Here is a 21225-nt window from a genome sequence, read left to right as displayed (position 1 = left end):
ACTCGGGGCATCGCAGGGTTCTCTTTGGCAATCCAAGTCCTAGTTGTGTGCACAGAGGGTCGGGGATGTGGTTTTCTCTTAGAAAACGAGGAAAAGCTAATTTGGATAAGCTGCAGCACACGGAGTCGGGTGGGTGGACACATACTGAGAAAAGCAAAAAGGTAGAGAAAGGATACAGATGTACACGGCAAAGCCAAGCCTGACACTAATGCTGCACAGAGATGAATGGACAGAGCCACTCTGGCAGCTTCACTGAACTCAAACATTATGCCTTCCCTGCCACAGCGGTAAACTTCTGCATTGTTCATCCACATTATGGAGTGTAGGGATAACCAAAAGCACAATGACCTTTATGCCACTGACCGCTCTGCATGGACAACTTACCATCGCAACGTTGGGAACAAGTTTATAACGATAAAATGTAAAGAACCCTTAATTCGATCTGGAGCGTGGTGGTGGCAAGTATTGGCAAATTATATGTGCAGCATTGGCTGAAAAACCTATCTTCAGTCTTGTGCATGCCAAGAGGTAAGCAAAGTGGATTAACGAATTTAACACCTTAGCAGTGACAATATAGTTCCTTTTCTTCATTCCAATGGCCTGGCCTACAGAAATGTGGTACAAAAGATAGCGCATTAAGAGGACTTCTCAGTGATATTGGCAATATCAGGCGCCCATAGCGTTAGTAATGGCCTGAGCAGAAATTGCTCTTATACGCAATTTCTTTCAGCTGGAAGGCACTTTGGGCCACATGTCCAAAGGTAATACTTTGCGATCATCAAATACCAAATTTTTGCGATTCGTTATTTGGTAATCGCACACACCAATGTACAAATGTGTCTTTGACATATTTTGTGATTCCCAGTGGGTCGCAAATAAACCTACCTCACGAATATTAATGGGATAGGTCTCGGTTTGAGGCCCATTGGGAATCACTAAAATCACAGAGATGGTGGTCTGCTGGGGTCAGTAGACTACCATAAATTGAAACAAAGGTTCTCCCTATGTAAATTAAGGCCCTAGAGGAGGGAGAGGACAAGAATTAAAGGTAGCAAACCTCTAAACCGGCCTATATATTTAAATGACTGATCTATTTAGATTTCGCATTGCCAGAACACATGAATACACTATCAGTCCTTTATAGTTTTTAGACCAAAAAGATTTTTTTATTTCTTTTATCTATACAATTTGTGAATCACACATAGTTAGAATGAGCAAAAACATTTTTTTCCTTTTTTTTGAGTTCACTTACAATTTAGGTGCAAACATATTACATAGTTCATGTGATAAAAATAACATCTTAGACATCAAAAACATAAAATTCTATAACATCCTAGACAAAAGCATAAATGACCACTTACTAACCATTCATACTTGCATTCATTCAGGAAGATAAATAGGTGCTAAAGGGAGGAGTTAGGGAGGGAAAGCAAAGGACCCTTAAATTGGTCAGATTTTTTCAGATTGACAACATGGAAGATAGCAATCTTCAGTATCACTGTGATGGAAGCAGAATCGCGGTCAACGCGCGTTTCAGTGGGAGACCACCTTCTTCAGGACCGACTGCAAATCATTAAAAAGTGAAATATATACAAAGAAAGTCTGGATGTCTGCAAAAAAGACAAAGAAAATGGCATTGGCAAGTTTAAAGTCGAATGCTTTTAATTTCAAAAGGAGATTACTTCCTTAAATTAATTAAATATCCCTGCTTACTAAACTGTTAGGTGCCTTGAATGCTGTCAATGCTCACAGAGGATTTTCAAATAAAGCTGTGTAGACCATGCAAAGGAGGTGATACATAGTACAGGGTCCAACTATTGTACAGCCCATTGGTGTAATTAGGGTAGAGGTTGGAGGAGTGTGTCAACTAAAGATTAGAGTGTGTGGTAATAGGTTGAAGCATGCACACCTAGATAGAAATACTTGAGGCGGCTAACCTATAAGTCAAGGAGCAAAATGCACATAAAACGCTGTTGAAACCATCTGTGCAAAACGGTACAGCGGTATCGATTTCTAAAAGAAAAGATATTTTTGTTATTTATGCTGTTCTCTGTATAGCCCTCATGATTGAAAACTAATAGGAGAGCCTAAATACCTGAAAAACGGCTAGAATTCGAGGATAAATTCACAAAGGGGGGTTTGTATTTATATATCCGTGTCTGTTTCTGGAATACCAGTAGTAAAATACTCTGAAAGAAATAAGAGACTTTTTAGAGAATGAGCCAGGATAGCAAGGCAAAGCATATACCACGGATTTAGTTACCTTGTCAGGGCGTGTAGTTGTTTATAAAGGCAAGGTCAAAACAGATGTCTGATTTTCTCTGTATTTCTAGAGTGATTTCTTTTTATTTATTGTCGGTAGGGCTATCCAGTCCCAAATTGTCTGAAAAAAATGAAGATATGCTTGTCATAACAATAGTGGTGTCCCTGATGCCATGCACAGTAAGTATATGCAGGTTAAATGTTGCAAGGTTGACGAGCAATGAGGACCTTCTAAATGCACTACCCCGCGATGAACGTTGTTGGAATCCGTATATCAGTCATTAATCTAACCTGTTGTGAGCTTCCTATAACTTTTAAGAAACGTGTAAAGTTAAGGATACAGCTTATATTGCTGTTTGGTAAAACTACGTTCTTATTTTCATATACTATCTGAATCGATTTCCAATAGATTCTGGGAGCAATCTATTTATTCGGGCCTCTACACATAGGAGTGAAATGCTCTAAGGCCACCAAATCAAACAGAACACTGCTGAGGTTCCTATATAGGTGGAAAACCGTTTATTATCTATGGTTTTGACTTAGTAGGTAAGACCCAGAGAGCAGAACAACTACCAACTAGCTAGGGCACGAAATGGGCTGATAGTTTAAAGTAAGACCATGCGAGGGGATTCCCTGTTTGAAAGAGGAGGTTCATACCTGTTTGCGTGAGGATCTTGCCGGAAACCAAACAGCAGAAACAGCCGAAAAATTGGAGTGCGGATCAGACGCTTTTTATCGAAGTCTTTTTCTCGCGAGATTGCGGAACGGCATGTTCTAGTTTAGGTATGTCCTCGTATATTTGAGCGCCATCTTTGAAGGGAGTTTGATCTCATAACCATTATGAATGGTTAACAAAGCGGGCTCTCGTAGAATATGGTTTTATATTTTAGAGGGATGATTATCCATTAGTCTCCAAAGTAATAACGTCTGCATGATATTAAATCACAGCCGGCGCTATATTGGAATAGCTAGAAATACCTGATATATATCATGTTAGATATAAGGGGGCGCCGTGTAAGAATGGTACGAGAATCATCAGCAAACTTGTCAGTTTTGTTCAATTAATTAAGGTAGATGAAAATGCTTAAAACACAAATGCCTTCTAAAAGGGCATATGATACAAAGATCTATCTAGAAAGGTCAGTAGGGCAGAAAAAGTTATATATATACTACATTTCTACAAAGAAACTCAGTGATTCAGCTAATACAAAGGGTCACCCTAAGTGTAATGATTGCCTCCTAGCCAATGACAAAGTCAGTAGTGTAAAATATGGGGTTCAGTCCAGATAGATGTAATTATGTGATAATCCAAGTTATCTCCTCGTTGAGGCCCCTGCGAACTGTGTCAGAGTGGAAAATCCAAAAGGCCTCTCTGTTTTTCCGCACCTTACTGATTTCTTGTCCTGGTCTCGAGACTATTTTTTCAAGGATCAGCCATTTCAGATCATGTTCAACATGGTTATGATCTAAAAAATGTTTTACCATGGGAGCTTGTTCTTTTCGGGTTCTAATGGCCGATTTATGCTCAGAGAGCCTGATTCGAAATTCACGGCCAGTTTCGCCTATGTAGCCCAAGCCACATGGACAAAAGATAATGTAGATTACGTTGTTACTTCTACAATTTGTATGGCTTTTCAGCCTGCCGCTTCTTGTACCATATGTCCATGTTTCCGTTGTAATAGCTGTAGGGCATGCATGGCATGTACCACACCTGTGATTCCCTAAGATCTGTGGTAGTCCATCAGTCAGTAGACTACCATGTCTGTGATTGCTGTAAATAAAGCAATTTGTGTATTTTTTTTAAAATGCAGCCCAATTTCCTTAAAGGAAAACGTAATGCATTACAAAAAAATATTAATATGTTTTCTATTAATTTTTTTTAATTAGGCAATGGCCCATGTGACCACTGTCTGCTCTTAAAAAATAGTTTTTTAACTAACATTCACAAAGGACCCCATCCCATTTGCAAATGGGTTACCACCTACTTGAAGTAGGTGGTAAAATGCGAAAATTGCATTTCAGTTGCAAAACATTCACATATACCACAACGATTCGGTATTATGAAAGGGACGCCTTAAACACGCCACCTCCTAATACCGAATCGCAAACCCAATTTGTAATTTGGTAAGAGGTTACTGATTCACAAATAGAGCTTTGTACAAGTAAAGCACAAAAAGCCTTTGTAAATGTGGCCCTTTATATAATCAAATAGGCAGGACCTAGATGGACAGCACCTGTTTACTCAGCCTGGCCTGTCTCTACATATATGATTTTCTGAGGGCATACATCTACATAAACAGTGGACCCTTAAACAAAATTAGATATGGACAAAAAAAATTAATGAATATAGACCCGATCAGTGCTATATTGTTTCAAAACTGTCCAGCCGGACAGTTGATTAATGTTCAATAGGTTACTAAATATATGAATTACAGAAAGGAAAATTTCTCGTGGAACACAAGCCTGCATCCAACGTGGACAAGGAAACGTACAAATACAAACAATAAAAAGGCTCAGGCAAGAAGAATTGTTTGTAAGACACACGTTAACAATGTAGCAAACAAATCATATGAAACACCTTTACACATAAATACTGAATTGCGAAAGCGTATAAGGTGTATAAAAAGTCGACAGCGTTTCGATCCATAAAAAACATACTAGGATCATCATCAGGATATTTGGAATGACATGCCTGTGAACATATGCCCATAAAGACAACAAAAACGACAATAGGGCGCAAAAAGGGGAAAAAAAGATAATGTGTTAGAGATTGGGATAAGGGATGTAGTATGTACAAAAAAGATGAAAAAGAGAAGGGTGACAACAGTCTCATATGCGGAACCTGGCGTGACTACCACTGGTACGATTGCAAGTAATACAGGCGTGCCTTTAGCTATAAGTAACAGTGTATAAGGAGTGCTCACCGTGTCTCAAAAATGGTGCAGGGTGTGACTAGCCCTAGTAAAGAAAGCATGTCTGGTGCTGCGAGTCACAATATGCAAGACAAGTAAAACGCGTGAGAGCATTAAAAGGTGACATTTGGTAAGACGACCCTCAATGAAGAAAGCATGTCTGGTGCTGCTAGTCACAATATGTAAGACAAGTCTGACCAGGAATTTCTTCCTCTTTGGTAATCAATACTACCAACAGGTTAAAGGAACATTGATGGGGGCTGTTTTTGCCACCAACTTAGCCATACTATATATGGATAACCTCAAGGTCAATCCTCACACATACCGGAGTCCCCAGTGATTCATGTTCTCTCCCAAAGAGGGATGGAGTAAAGAAATGAAAACAAAGATAAATTGATCTCTTGCTTGTCCCTAAGGAGCAGCTACCTGCCCTTACATTTAAAACAGGATACGGACTCCCCTTTCTGCCTACAACCAGGGAGGAGATTGCGTACTTCTTGGCCTGAAGAAAGTCCAGGACAGTTTTGGCCATAGAGGGACTGAAACATGTTAGCACTAGGGTCATAGGATTATAAAACTCCCAGTAACCCTCCATTTTGGATTTTAATATTCCTGACAGTTCCACGAATAAAGGGATACTGGGATCTGTCTGCGGATGTTTAATCTTTAACTCCCCCTGGCCATATCTCACCAAGAGCTCCCTGGAATACAGTTGAGCCCACCCTGACTTCTAGGTGTCAGGGTGACCCGATGATGAAACATGACACCACTAGGGTTTTTGAGGGTAATATAAACAAAAGGACTGGTTTCCTTCCCCACTCTCTAGTGTGTAACATCTGATTGCTTCAAATAGGATCTTCCCATATCTAACTCACCGGGGTTAGCTTTAGGAACTCGTGAACCTTGTTCACCAGACCGTGGGATACTTAGTGCGGAATGATATTGTATCATATGCTGCTGACAGATCCATCATTACCAAAATAGAGGCACCTCACTGATCAACCTAACAAACATCGAGACCGTGACAGACTAACCAAATAACTATCTACATAAACAGCTATAGACTTTAGCACCAATTTAGGGACACTGCCCTTGTGGGAATGGTATTGTATGTAGGTTTACCACAACTAGGACTTAATTGGATTGGGTTTTGAGATACACCTTGGAGATAACGCAAGCACACAAACCACACTACCGAATCAGAAATATTTTTATATAAATATATATATATATATATATATATACATATATATATATATATATATATTACCTACTGGCGGTCGCCAGTAGGTAGTTATAGTTAGGACCACGTTTCCATAGGAAAACCTCAACATTCTATTTTGAATAACTTTGGCGCCGGTCGACGAATCCTCGCGAATTTCTCAAAATAGGTGGGGCGCTACGCTCCGCTCCTACCCTGAAAGTCTCGGGGGGATTCGTCAAGCGGGGGCTGAGATAAAAGGGGGGTCCCAAAACGCGTTTTTCCCATGCATTTTTCCATAGGACCTTTAGAACGAGCTACAGCCCGAACGGCTGAACAGAATTACTAGAAATTTGGCAGAGAGGTAGTCCCTAGGTCAAGGAAGTGCCTTTTGTAGGTTTGGTGTAAATCTGTTCAGTAGATTCTGAGAAAATAGCCTTTAAATCAATATATATATCTGAGCCCGCTTACGGTACGCTTACCGTACGCTTACGGTAAGCGTACGGTGGCGTGCGCGAGCGCGATTCTGATTGGCTCTTAGATCTTAGTAAACATTCGAATCGGCAGAAACCAGGAAGCGGCGTCCGCCATTTTGTCTACCGCACTGAGTGTTATGTATCAAACATGATGGCCAAAAACATGTTACGGGGATGTTTTGACAACTCCCTCTCACATAGTCATGTTGAGGGAGTCCCCAAACATCCCCCAAGAGCAAAAACGGCATTATTTTTTTTTCGGCAATTTCGCGGGGTACGCTTACCGTACGCTTACCGTAAGCGTACGGTAAAAAAATAAAAATAAAAAAAACACTATCCACACGTTCTCCACCCCTTGTGCAAATGGTGGCCGAAGGCCACCATTTGTGCATGGCTTATCAGAACACAGAAATTTCCCCAAAAATTTCAACAGATTACCTATCACAAGGAAGCGCATAATATGTCCTCCATGTGCGCACGGTGCGCGAAGCGCATCGTGCGTACATGGCCCATCTAGCGTAACGTGGGCACGGCACTAACTGCGTAAAGTGGGTGCGCGGTGCGCGAAGCGCACCGCGTGCTCACTGTGCGCGCACGGTGCGCGAAGCGCACTGTGCGCGCACGGTGCGCGAAGCGCACCGTGCGCGCACGGAACGAACTGCGTTAAGTGGGCGCGCACGCCACGAATGGCGTAAAGTCACTTAGCATTTAAAAAACCGTACAAATTCACTGAAAAAACCATAGGTTTCACACACGTTATAGTTAGGAATTAGAATTTAAAAAACCTTGCAAATTCACTGAAAAAACCATAGGTTTCACACATGTTATAGTTAGCGGAAATTTTACTGATAAAAAACCAGTGAAATTGCCCCGTTATAGTTAGTGCTGGCAACTATAACTCACGCGACCGCAATCTTCTGCTGATGACATATGTGTCTTTATGAAAAAAAAATATTTGTAATATATGTATAGCTAAAAATGTATGGAAGAAGACATGGGCAAATAAGTGTCTAAATACAGTATTAGCATCAGCAGAGGATTGCGGTCGCGTGAGTTATAGTTGCCAGCACTAACTATAACGGGGCAATTTCACTGGTTTTTTATCAGTAAAATTTCCGCTAACTATAACATGTGTGAAACCTATGGTTTTTTCAGTGAATATATATATATATATATATGGGATCAAGATCCGAGTTGGGGTCGAAAAGCGTAATGGCGGACTTGCGGGGCACGCAATAAAAGCCACTTGATTTGCACAAGGAACGTTGGGTCCGCTCTTCATCTTTTTCACGCGTGAAGCAGCTGTTGGTGGCGAATCCTGTTTATATATATATATATATATATTATCTACTGGCGGTCGCCAGTAGATAGTTATAGTTAGGACCGTGTTTCCATAGGAAATCCGCAACATTCTATTTGGAATAACTTTGGCGCCGGTTGACGAATCCTCGTGAATTTTTCAAAACTAATGGGGCGCTACGCTCCGCTCCTACCCTGAAAGTCTCGGGGGGATTCGTCAAGCGGGGGCTGAGAAAAAAGGGGGGTCCCAAAACGCGTTTTCCCCATGCATTTTCCCATAGGACCTTTAGTCCGAGCTACAGCCCGAACGGCTGAACAGAATTACTTGAAATTGGGCAGAGAGTTAGTCCTCAGGTCAGGGATGTGCCTTTTGCAGGTCTGGTGTAAATCTGTTCAGTAGGTCCTGAGAAAATAGCATTTAAATCAATATATATATCTGTAAGCGCGCTCCGTGCGCTTACGGTAGGCTTACCGTACGCGTACGGTGCCGTGCGCGAGCTCAATTCGGATTGGTGGTTACATGACTGTAAACATTCGAATCGGTCGAAATCAGAAAGCATCGGCCGCCATTTTCTGTCTCTCGCACTGAAAAACAAAGGTTGATAACATGAAAAGGGGGCAACGAAGAGAGTTGCAGACCCCCTAGCGTTCGTCAGGGGGTTCACGAAGGACCAAAAAGTATGAAAAATAAATTTAATAATTTTTTAAAAAAAATCGCGGAGTACGCGTATGGTAAACTTACCGTACGCGTACGGTAAAAAAAAAAAAAAAAAAAAAAAAAAAGAATTAACAATCACATTTAATATAGAAATCTAAGGACCCCCAAGGGAGAAAAAAACAATTGATATTTTGTAAAAAATGGCGAGGCGTGCATGGTACGAAATGCGCAACGTGGACGCTTGGTGCGCGAAGCGCACCGAGTGCCCACAGCGCGCGCACGGTGCGCGAAGCGCACCGAGCGCGCAAAAATTAAAAATAAATACATAACTTAGCATTTAAAAAATCGTATAAATTCACTGAAAAAACCATAGGTTTCACACACGTTATAGTTAGGAATTAGCATTTAAAAAACCTTGCAAATTCACTTAAAAAACCATAGGTTTCACACAAGTTCTAGTTAGCTGTACATTTCACTCGTAAAAAACCAATGAAATTCCACGTTATAGTTAGATCAGGTAACTATAACTTGCGCGACCGCAATGCACAATGTGTCATTTCAGATGTCATCATTGATGTCATGAGTGATGTCACTGACCATGTCATAAGTGATGTAATATGTGACGTCAGCAGCAGTGCATTGCGGGCGCGCAAGTTATAGTTACCTGATCTAACTATAACGTGGCATTTCATTGTTTTTTTACGAGTGAAATGTACAGCTAACTAGAACTTGTGTGAAACCTATGGTTTTTTAAGTGAATATATATATATATATATATATACATGATCACATGCCGTGCAAATTACGGTACACATATTATTGAACACTAGAACAACATGGGATTGTGGAAACTGACTTCAAAATTAGTTACAAATTACAGAGATAAGAAGCACACTAATGATGATTTACAATGGACTTATTGGATTAAACCCCTTTGTAAAAATATGGGGGTCGAGTCTTACAAAGTAGCGGAGCACATATTAAAATCTAACTCCTCTCAAGTGATGGTATATGGTATAAGTAGATTTTTATTCAATGTGTATACCATTAGGACAAGTTCTGGTTATAAATTGTAATTGCAGAGGGAGGAAAGTATGGATTCCCCCAGCTCATAGTTTTACTCTATTAAGTCTACCTCAGTTTTAATATGTTAATTTTAAGAACTCTGGCTTTTAACTAAATTAATCTTATTTATATTTTATCTGGTATGGCTTAATCATGGAGAAATATTCACCTTTTGTCTATTGTATGTAAATTGTATATCATGACCTGTATGTATTTGTTTGTTTATGTATATTGACTTTTATGGCTATATAGCCGAAATAAAGTATTGACTGACAATGGACAGTGAATAAAAAGATTGTTCAAACTGATAACTGGACCGTATAAAGATGCGAGCAACAAGTATCTAGATTAGGCATACATCTCAAAGGGTTGAATGACAACACTGAAAGGGGGGTGAGATATAATGTGCCCAAGTCCATTGCTTTCACAGAGTAACTACAGTCTGTGTCCAATATCTGGGACTCAGATATGCATTCTTAGCTATGAGGGTTCAATATTTGTTGATCATGAATAATCTCATAGCGTGTAATTAGGATCAGAACCCACTTTTTAAGTAATGGGAGGTAATTGTGCCCCCAAACGTTTTCATTTATGAGTGCCAGTAAAAGCTGTACTATCTTAAGAACAACAACCATTTGGGAAGCAATCAATATACTGTCATGGGTCCACTATTGTATTTCCTTTTATAAAGTGAACAAATGCCCCACTTAACTTACTTAGAGCAACATCTGATTTATCCTTAGTTTGGCTCAAGGGGCAAGGATCAAGCTCTCAAGCTCCTATTGACAGCCTTTGTCTGTCTTGGGATATGCCTGATTGACGTCTGACATGACACCAACAGTGTCAGACACACATGTGTGATGACTTCAGACTCAGCAGCGCACATCTGACAACTTGCCACAACAGACGCTAACTCAACAGAGCCACTATGATAACATGCCTACATAAACTCATTTGGTTCTATGGCGCAGTATCATTTGGGGGACCGGAGTCTTCAGAGTTACTAGCACTTGGGGTAAGTGGAAACTTCACAAAACAGAGTCAACTGCTCTGTGACTAGGAGATGACTTCTAACTAAATTCCTTCTCACCAGTACCCGCAAGACATTGGCTGCAGCTAAGCCGTTCCTTCTAAGCTACTTTTGGTAAGCAAGTGCTCACCAAAGGTAACTCAAGGTGAGTCCATGCACCACAAAGACAAGGTGTAACCCCTATTTGTACTTGTCCTCTCTTCTCTATCCAAACGTAACTACTATACTAGTGACCCACCTTGACAGAAGGATATGAGATAGGGAGGAGTGGGGCCTAGTCTTGATGAATGTTCTGGACAAGCACAGGACACAACAGCAAGGGTACAGAAACATGTTGGCAAACCAATACGGATCTGGATCGAACAGCATACAAAGTTCATTGCTTTTACTGATGTGAAAGGTAGGGATAAACACTTTAAAACCTCCATGCAGGCCATAAGGATATTATAATGAGGAAGGGTCAATGATGAAGCAGGCCGCTTCTGCCTTTTAGGGAAGCTCCCCAGGGGGTTAACTACTTTCTAATGACCCTTAACTCAGTGTTGTTGTTGCCCATCTGATTCCTTTTTCTGGTGTCAGGTACTTCTTTGTGTTTAATTGGCCCATAGGCTGCCATGTCAATGTATGTACCCGAACACTGGTTAAATTTCCACAGGTAATCAAGACCCAACTCATAGGACATTACCCTGACCCCCTGTACTCTGTGAACATACATGACCTGAGATTTGCATTTCACATGTAAATTCTTGTCACACTGCTGTTCTCTAATGTACTCTTGATTGTAGACTCTTTTTGATCACTGGCATTGTGACTGCAACTATTTTTTGCCCCAATAGTGCTGGAAGGGATTTATTTAGTTTTCCATCAAATCATTTCACCTCAAGGCAATTTTCTCCATTTTCATCTATTTATATTTTTATTACAATGCTTCTCTATGCTAAGCTTCACATGGTCCTTTATTTCTTTGGCTGTAATATTTGCTTGGTTAGGTGTTATAAACTAAATATCACACCACCATAAATCAGCCACATTGAAGATATTATGCATCTCAATTTACAGCACAGGTTAGGTCCAAGGAGATCTTTGGTGGTCACATACACTCCGTTCTTCAATAAATGTCTGGGGGCGGTCAGGTAGAAGCTTCTTCAAGATCTATGAGGGCCACTGGAAAGCCAGTTATGGGAAAAATACTGATGAGACTGGATGGCCAGAAATTCTTTTCTGTTTGCAAGAAGGGCTAGTACCGAATTTAGAGGCTGCATAACCACTCTGATATGCACCAACTGTTTCGCCTGTCTTGAGATTACAAGGTCAATTTGTTCTGAAAATAATGTTATTACTATTAATAATGTATTTTTTACTACTACATCATATTCTGTACATGCACGGTATACTGTTTTCACATACTGGTTAATGCAGTCTGTCTGAACTGTCATGTGTCACTATTCTGTCATCAAAGGTGTCAGCAGGTAAGCCTTGCTTGCTTCTGCAAATGATGCCTCACTGTTAGACCTGTTAGCCTTAAGGTAGTCTTCCTCCAATCCTTTTCGCCTTACTACCATTTTTGATGCTCTAGTTTTTGTTGGCCTTAGAACTCTGTGCACTTTATCACAGCTGACCAGTGCTAAAGTGTGTGTGCTCACTCCCTAAAACATTTACTTTACGTGCAAGCCCCTAGTAAGATGGTACTAACTGTACCTAGGTCTTGTAAATAAGATACTACTAGTGGGCTTGCAGCATTTATTGTGCCACCCACTTAAGTAGCCCTTTAAACACGTCTCAGGCCTTCCCCTGCAGCTTGTAGGCACAGTTTTACACTGCTATTTCAACCTGTCAAAATAAACCTTTTGCCAGGCCTAAACCTTCCTTTTTAACAGCTATAAGTCTCCCCTAGGGTAGGCCCTCAACAGCCCATAGGGCAGGATGCAGTGTATTTAAAAAGTTCAACATGAACTTTAAATGTTTTACATGTCCTGGTAGTAAAAAACTCTTACATGTGTTTTTTTTTTTTACTACTGCAAGGCCTACCTCTCCCACATGATAACATTATGTTTCCTTATTACATTTAATAAGTGATAACTTTTAATTGGGAGCAGGCAAGAATGGTGTCTAAAGAATTGTCAAGTGAAATACTTTTTAATGGGAGAGTCGGATTTTAAGTCACCATTATAAAAATTCCACTTTTAGAAAGTTGTCACTTTCTTGTCTCAACCATTTGGTGCCTGAAGCCTGTATCCTGGGGCACATGACTAGGTGTAGCTGGAAGTTGGTCTCTGTTTATTGCTCGTAAGAAAACAGGGGAATAGGTGTTGGAAGGAAGGGCCATCTCTGTCAGGATGAGCGGGAGGAGCTCCCACCTATCACACTTGCACTTCACAAAGACTCTACCTCGGCACACTTACACAGGGTTTCACACTAGTCTTTTGTGCCCCCAGACAAGCTGGGGGAGTGTAGGGAGGGAGGAATTTCTAGACACCTCAGGATTCCTGGTCCTCGCCCTCCTGTGCTTCCTCGGACATAGACACGTTTTGGAAAAGTTGTGATATCAACCATAGTACTACTGTGAGATAGTCAGTGACCTTGAAAACAAAATGTCCATGAAAGAGACCATGTGGAGGAACATAGGCGGTGACATTATAAATGGAACCCTGTGTCAAAAGTATTCAGACATGGGGAACTCAGTAATCTCCACTGATTTTTCTATCGATGTTTGTCTATAGACACTGGCTGAATGATATCCTATTAGTAAAACTGCCTGTTACTAAGTGGCTAATAACTGAAACACAATGTCCCTGCAGTCAAGTTTCAGTAAGAAATACACCATATAGTCTATTATCAAACCTTAAATATTAAGGGTGCTGGCTGATGATAACCTTCTATGGGATGCTGGGCTCAGATTAGTTAATGTTATGTTATGAGCATTTGTAAAGCGCACTATCCCTCACGAAGGTATCCAGGTGCTGAGAAGTGGAGTGTTCCTAGCTCTGCCTAGAGTAGCTGAAATCTATCCCTTCTTACGGAATTATAGAAGAGAGGAAGCTCTGGTTTGGCTCCAATATGGGTGGGTGGTACTTGGATTTGGTTCAATAAATTATTTATGTGCATCTTATGCTCCACACATATTCCTTACATGATACAGTTGCTAAGAAGAGGACCAGATTTAAGGTGAATGAGATATAGGCGGGTATGTAGAAGATAAAACTGGAGATGCTGGACGTGGGCCTGGAAACTCCTTATATTCATGCCCATTTGGGTGCTAAATGGTACCGGACGTTGGTTGGGAGTCGGGCAAGGAAATGTCAGCTTGTTACACAGTTTTTTGCATTCTTTTTGAGTCACAATAGGTCTAAAAAAATATGGTACAGAGGCCTTACAAAAACAGACAAAAAAAACATGTCAACTGAACGTTTAGGATGCAGGTCTGACAAAAATATGCAATCTCAGCTAACCTTAACAGCCACTTTCAGCTTTAACTACGCCAGGGTAAAGAAACTAATATATGAAATGCACCTTGAAACCCTCTGCAGCACACGGATTATAGGAATCAATCAAGCACAGCACACATCTTCACACCTTTGCAACCAGGGCCCATTTTCCTATTAAACGATTTTGGAAATGTCTAGAAGTTTCACGGCCATTAAGAATCCTACATAGGGTTTGGGCATTGCAAAGGGTGACCAAGTCTCTTCTAAAATGTAGGCCTTTGTGGCATCTCCAAAAGCACAAGTCACTGAGCCAGAGCCAGCGGCAGCACAAAGGTGGTGGAGTCAAAGGGACTGGGGCATGAGGAGTGGAGTCTGATGCTCAACTTATACATTACTTTTTTTAAACTTTTGCTCCAAAACAACTGTCGAGAAGGACAAATGTGACAGTACATCTGTTCTGGCTTAACTGGTCACAAACAGTCAGCATTTTAAAACATTTAATGGGTTAACGCAGCTACTGCAGAGATCTTTGGTCAATTTCCACAGTAAAACAGTATAAGAGAACTCTGGTGGTTGAAGCAGTTCCGAGAGATCACTGTGCAATCCAGTCACAGGTTTCAGTTTTCAAAAAATAGCATAGAGGCTTTATAGCAGAATGAGTAGGGTGCAGGTCACAGATTTGCATTTACTGCTTTTACTGCAAACATCTGTGTGTGACCTGCAGGTCACCAGTTATAATACTCGTAATGCAGCACATTGAGTTATGAAACTGCATCATAGAACTGCTTGCACAACCCAAATCATAAGTTAAGGATCTTACTTTTTTGCAAACTTCTTTTGTTCTAAGGTTGCTATATAGGGTTCTTAGCACAATAATAATATAGAGTTATATGTCAATGCTATATAAAAGGGGATTAGTGTAAAACTGAAATAGATCGATACATGTGACATTCTTAGAGTGCACGAATACCAAATACAAATATTAAATACTAAGGGGCCTATTAGGATGGCGGGTGGACTTTTGTGCGCCCGCCACCTTAGCGGTGCTGGGACCGGCCGCCAGTGGTGCAACGGTCCCGCACCAGCAATTAGGGTGCCACCACCACCGTGGCGGTGGCATCCTCTATTCCCAGCATTGTGGCGGGCGGTGCTCACAGCACCGCCCGCCACAATGCTGGGAATGCACGTCGTGCATTGGCATGCACAAGGTGACAGGCACCGCGTGGTGCCTGCCACTTTGTCCATGCCAATGCAGGGGGTACCGTAGGTACCCCCATGTGCCCCCCACCCACCCCCAACATCATGGGGACCCGCAACGGGCCACCAACTGCGAAATCCGCATGCCTTTCAGTGGGGCTGATCCCCGCATGCTTAGTAATATGGATGGCAGTGTCTACCAGACACCGCCAACATATTCAAACCTTTTCCGACCTGTCAACTCATCGACCGGGTGGAAAAGCAGCAGACGGTCTTCCCATCCTCCGCAGTACCCCCGCCAACATAATCAGGCGGGGGTAAATTGCATGCGGGCGGAGAATAATGGGGGGCGGTAGCGATCCAACCCACCATTAGCAGCCTTTATTACACATCAATAAGTTATGAATCTATACATATTCCAATACTTTTTCGATTTCAGAGTGGTCAGAGGTATGGCTGTCATAGTCGTCAACTTGTTTCAGTGGATAATATTATACGAACTACCTTCTTTAGTACAAATTTTAAACATTTTACAAATACATAAAATCTTTCGAGTTAAAATTCACCCGTTTGTAATCACATGAAATTACCTACAAAGACAAAACAACATTAAAAACAAATGTAAAAAATTTCGTTTTTGCACAGTAGACTCTCATAGCGCTTACACAGTAATTCATAAAAATATTAATGGATAAAGAAAACATATCTTAATTGATAATTAAAAAAGAGAAAGGTGGAAGTACATCAGACACAACCGATGGTGATGTACTTTCACATTTGTCTTTTTTCTTTATCAGCTATGACTGTATAAGCGCTAGGAGTGTCTACTGTGATGCCATCGAAAAAGCCAATTGAGGAGATCATGAGGTAACGTTGTTCAAGAAAGAGAAGGAAAAAAAGAAATGGACCACTAAGTACACAAGTCCTTGACTGGTGACTACTTACAACAGTGAACATGGGGCAATACGTATGATACTACAAACATACTGCCATTTGATGAGAAATGATTTGGTAATTGGTCCCTTAGTTACAAGGAAATCTGGTGTTGCCTTTAGAAGGGCAAAATTGCTTAAATATGAGCTGATATAGTAGCCCAGAGATGCAGAGTAAAAACACCTGGTTAGGAGGTAGCCGGGGGTTTCAAGAAATACAGTAAATCTAAAGATTGCAAATATGGGGTAAACAGAAAAGAATTTAAATCTACACTTTATAAGACCTCAAAGCAAAGAGGAAAATATCACTGTAAGATTGATCACGTAATGTATATCTTACGTTATCCCTGTGATCTGCAGATTGTGGGAAGTACAACTGCAAGTAAACAAAAGAATATTGCAACACATACAAGCAATAAAAAATAAGAATACAAACTACACAGTGGTTCAACCTTTTGAAGAGGTACATGGAGGCAATGATAGAGACTTGAAATACTTTGTTGTAGACTGGGTACCAAGAAACTTCAGGGGAAGGGATCGAGAGAAGGCACTCGGAAGGCTCGAGTCAAGGTATATAATTGAACTAAACACTGCAACAGCGATGGGCCTTAACACCGAAGACGATTTGTATATTCATTTATGAACAAACACACTCTCTATTTTAGTCATAAGGATTAGTTATGCACCGGCAGTAAGAAATATATGATTAAGATTTTAGAGCAATTATGTATTGAAGAATTAGGCAAAGTAGATGGCATAATTAAAATGGGAAGCGTACCAGTTAAAAAGTGAGAAATATTGACAAAACTATAATGCAGTTCAGAATAGGCAAATGTAATCCTTACTGAACTATGCTGAGGAATTTATAGTTTATGAACACGGTTGCACTTTAGATAGTTGCACTTCATTAGTACTGTGGTGAGAAGGAAACGGTATCAAAATAAACATAGATTTTAGGTGATGAAATAAAGCAAGAAAAGATTTAAGCTCACTTGTCATGATTGTAAATATGAGCGAGAGGAAAAACTATGTTCGTATGATTCAATTGTTCAAAGTTTGTAATTTTATTTAATATCAATTTTTAAAGACATGATGTTCTGTGATGGTATGTGAAGTATAATTACGAAGTTTGCATCTGAAATCTGACATGTGTTTCGTTAATACCCGAGATAAGTTGGTATGTTTTTCATGTCCATGATCGGGTATGCATGAGTGCACTTAAGAAATACTTCCAACACGGCGCTTCGTTATGTGAACAAGGCTGTCTTAACCAAAACTCGTCAGGGTAGCACATGTGTGAATAATAAAGCAGTACATACAGCACAACTTGAGTCAGTGGCCTCTTTTTATAAAGCCAAGGAGAAAGGAATAAGTTACTTACCTTGTAAGAATCTATTTATAGCATGTAGTGCAGTAGATTCATATGCTCATTATACTCCTGCCATCTAGTATTGGCTTTGATGTTACAAGTTGTTTTTCTTTGAAACGTTTTTCAAGTCACGAGGTATTGTAACTCCTCATATGGTCTATATTGCGCATGTTCATTGGCTCCTTTATTAGGTTGTTATTAGCTCATCGGGGACGGGCTTAGGATAGAAGCAATAAATGAGACAGTAAAGTTTATCATGAAAGTTATATTTTAGAAAGATAAATGTATAATAGGAAAAATGCGTTTATCAGCCATTAGCTTCCAGGGAGGAGGGTGGGTGCTTATGAATCTACAGCACTACATGATAGGAATATATGCTTACAGGGTAAGTAACATATTCCATTCGTAGTACGTGTTGGCCATAGATATATATGCTTAGCATCCAATGTGAAGCAGTGCTCCCCAAAAAGTAGTGGCTAGCTAATGGCTGATGTAGACGCTTGAAAGAGTGTTTGTAAGGCAGCTTGACCCACTCTAGCTTGTTGGTTAGCTAAAACATCTGCACACTATCGCTTGGTGAAGGTATGTGGGTTATTCCGGGTGGCTGCTTTACAGGTGTCCACTAATGGAATATTGCCTAAGAAAGCCATAGAGGCTCCTTTTTTTATAAGCGGCATATGCTCTTGAAATAGACGGTAGCACTTGTTTAGTCATGCGGCAGCAAGCTTGTATATATCTGAATATCCATCTTGCTGTTCCTGCTTTTTAGAGGTTTGAATAAGCTACACAAAGCTGCTGAGTTTTACAAAAAGGGTTTTGTCCTGTCGATGTGATATAGCTCTTCTAACAGCAAGTGTGTTTAGTGCTTACTCTGCTACCCAGTCTAGTTTTGGAAAAAAAACTTGGAGCTCAACGGTCTGATTTAAATGAAAATAAGAAGCCACTTTAAGGAGAAATTTGGGGTTTGTTCTTAATACTAGTTTATCAAGACACACTTGGAAAAATGGTTCTTCCAAAGTGAGTGCCTGAAATTCACTGATCCGCCTGAGGAATGTGATGGGCACTAAAAAAGGCCACTTTTCATGTGAGAAACTGTAGATCACATGAATGTATTAGTTCGAAGGGAGGCCCCATAAGTCTGGTGAGGACTATATTGAGATTCTAGACTGGTGCTGTTGGAATGGAGGGTGGAATAACTCTTAAGTCCCTCCATAAAAGCTTTGATGACTGGAATTTTAAACAAATACATATGTTGTCTGTTTGCATATACACAGCAAGTACTGTTAATGTAACCGAATGAAAGTGTAGGCTCGGCCTGCCTGTTGTAGGTAGAGTAGGTAACCAATAAGATCTTGTATGGTAGGTTAGAACAGTTAGATCTGTTTTGCTAAGCAATAGTGTACAAACCTTAAAATGTTGCTGCATAACATGCCCGTGTGGTAGGCCTATGGGCTTGTTTATGAATGTTCAGACATTCTGTTGGAAGAGTTAGGTATCAGAACTCTAGGATTTCAGGAGAAAAATTGCTATATTAAGCTGCGTGGGGTTGGGGTTTCTGACCCAGCTCTGGAGTTAGAAGGTGTGACCAGATTGGTAATTTTTCGTGTGGCACAATTGATAGTTGTGAACCTAGGGAGATATGTACAAGGAAGTGGCGGAGAGAGGCGTTAGCCTTCCTGGCTTAACGCCTCTCTCCGTCACTTCTGAAACACAAGGCTGCACCATATTTACAATAATGTGGTGCAGCCTTGCGTTCCCCCCGTGATGGCGCTAAGTTTAGCAACTTACCGGCAACGCAGGCACCCTTGCATGATAGTGCAAGGGTGTCTGTGTGCAGGGGAGGATTGTTTAGGTGTAGGAAGGTGTCACTGACATGTTTGCTGCTTCAAGTACATAAACAAACCTTTTTTTAACCTCTTCTGTGCCCATGACGAGATAGTCTCGTCATGGAGCACGCTGCGCTGTGCCCATGACAAGACTATCTCGTCATGAAACCCGCCCACTAAGGAAACGCCCGGCACAGGAGGGGGAAAGGGCGTGGCACCGAAAGGGTTAAAAGGGTTGTTTATGTACAGGAAGGGACATCTTCCTGTACATAAACAACACATGATTAGCTTTTTCCATGTGTGCTGCACAAGGCAGCACACATGGAAAAAGCAACAAAGAGGAGAAATAATGCATTTCTCCTAATTTTGCCAACTTAAGACCAGGTTTTCCCAGGTCTTAATTTTGGGGCTGCCTCCTATGTACGCCACACTTGTACATAGTGGGCAGTGTCAAAATCAATGGGTGTTGCGGTGGAACGCCCACAGCAACACCCACTGGCCATCCCTTTCATGCAAACCATAGCGTGGAAGGGGGCCTTATTTACAAGGGAGCATTAAGCCACTTTAAGTGGCTTAACACTGCCTTGCAACTAAGGCTAAGCCCCTATCGCCACCACAACTTCGGTAAGAGTGACGCTGTAGTGGCGATAGGGGCCTGTACATATGCCCCCCAGTGTGTTGAGCCCATGATGTGCTATTAGGAGCAGTGTAAAGGAAGTTTGCCTGAGTTTCTGATTTAAGAAAGGAATGAGTGGGAGAATAGGTAAAGCTTAGGCAAATATCCCTGACCAGTTAATTCACAGGGCATTGCCCTTGAACTGAGGATGAGGAAACCTGGAGGCGAAGCTTTGGCATCTCGTGTTCTGCTGTGTGACAAAGTGATCTACATTCAGAGTTGCTCATCGTTGGAAGTATGAGTGGAGTAATGTTGTGTTGATTTCCCACTCTTGTACCTGTTGTTGCATTCTGATGAGCAGATCGGCGAAGTCGTTGTCTACCCCAGTAGGTATTCTGCTAGGAGGTGGATATTGTGATGTACAGCCCAGAGTCAGTTTGTGAGGGTTTGTACTTTTTAATCAACCCTAGACGTTAAGACCTGTGACTTGACAGGTTGTTTAAATAAGTCAGTAGTGGGCTTGAGCATGCCCTTTAGCACTGGTAAGAATTGGATTAAAAAAAAAATGTTTTGGAGTGTCTCGGTAAGAAAATCGTCTTCATCTTCTACTGTATGCATATCAATCTTATGATATTCAGCAGCCCTGCGTAGTACCTCATAAAATGTGGTGGTGCCATCAGGTGGGAAGGACTTAGAGGAGGCGTAGTCAGGATATAAGTCCCCTTGCGGGTCGACATTATAGTCCTCCCAGGGTTCATTCAGTGCATCAGGATCATCCTGCAGATCTGGTAAATAAGGATTTTAGTACAGGTCTATGTTTTCCCCAGTATTGTATTTCCTTAATGATGACGTAGTGGATGACCCCTCTGGGTGAACACGACGGGAGTGCTGGTAAAGGAGGAGGTGTGGATGGCATTGCCATAAGAGTAAGAGTGGGAGAAAGAGGAAGAAGAGGTA

General features: G+C 41.1%; 1 protein-coding gene and 1 long non-coding RNA gene across 3 annotated transcripts in view; both read right to left on the bottom strand.

Annotated features, from left to right (window-relative positions):
• Positions 1 to 21225, bottom strand: part of NEXMIF (neurite extension and migration factor) — a 1529077-nt gene that overhangs the window by 972137 nt on the left and 535715 nt on the right. The gene's annotated exons all lie outside the window — the stretch shown is intronic.
• LOC146829551 (uncharacterized) lies at positions 1150 to 3013 on the bottom strand. Its single transcript, XR_014962005.1, has 5 exons — positions 2920 to 3013; positions 2264 to 2383; positions 2096 to 2189; positions 1938 to 2013; positions 1150 to 1610 (listed from the first exon to the last, which is right to left on the bottom strand). It is a non-coding gene; the product is annotated as an uncharacterized LOC146829551 (long non-coding RNA).

The sequence above is a fragment of the Triturus cristatus genome, chromosome 5_2, assembly GCF_964204655.1.
Source record: "Triturus cristatus chromosome 5_2, aTriCri1.1, whole genome shotgun sequence".
NCBI classification, from domain to species: Eukaryota; Metazoa; Chordata; class Amphibia; order Caudata; family Salamandridae; genus Triturus; species Triturus cristatus.
This window is presented reverse-complemented; position numbering and strand designations above follow the sequence as displayed.